This window comes from Frankliniella occidentalis, unplaced genomic scaffold (genome assembly GCF_000697945.3).
Source record: "Frankliniella occidentalis isolate FOCC.00 unplaced genomic scaffold, Focc_3.1 Scaffold217, whole genome shotgun sequence".
Classification (NCBI taxonomy): domain Eukaryota; kingdom Metazoa; phylum Arthropoda; class Insecta; order Thysanoptera; family Thripidae; genus Frankliniella; species Frankliniella occidentalis.
In genome coordinates, this window is record NW_026267343.1 from 274,700 (window position 1) to 275,554 (window position 855).

Sequence of the window (855 nt, forward strand, 5' to 3'; positions counted from 1 at the left end):
GGTCGGCGCCCCGGCGCCGTGAATCCGGCGGACTAACTCCGCCTGCTGCAGTCTGCTGTTTGTGACCTCTAGCTCTTCTATTTTCTTAAGAACTTCTGAAATGGTGGCAGTGTTGAAAAATTTCAAGTCTTTTTGTACGTCAATGGGAAGGCCGTTTATTATGTGTCCGACCTGTTTAGTTTCGGTCATAGTTGGGTCGGCCTTTATGCACAGGGAGATCACCTCCTGTGCATAGGCCCTGAGATTTTGATTCGGCCGCAAGATTTTTGTACCAAGTTCGGCGTATGCCGCGGAAGGGTCAGAAGTGCGTCTGAAGAAGTTGAAAAGTTTCGATTTCAGTTCCGTGTACGTTACCAGTGGGTTATCCGTGTCGTTGCCGATGAGCCTGGTTACGCAATCGTTGGCGACGCCTTTCGTTGTCAGGACCACGACGCTGAGTTTTCCCTTCTCATCGAATCCGTGGAGGTGGAAAAAGGCGTCGCACCGCTGTATATAGTTTTCCACCGAGTCGTTGTCGCCGCAGAAGGTGGGCGGGAGCAAGCCGAGCACGGACACTTCAGCCATTTTGAGAAATTGATGTAGACAGGGGAGTGGTGGCCGCCGGAGACGCAGGACTGGGTCGGCGGCCGTTGGTGAGGTGAGAGATCCCCGGTGAGGCTCGTTTGAACAAAAGGGCTTTAAATTAGGGCTTGTGGGCTTGGGGCTTTTATGATGTCGGTATCCTAAGTTCGCGCAAACGGGTCTTAGGGCCAATTCACCATGTTGAGAAAGAGGGGTCCCGCACAGTCTTAGGTTAAGCGAAGCTACCTTACGTCTTACTCTAGGGGGCGCTAGTGCACAGCTTGCAACGTTAAA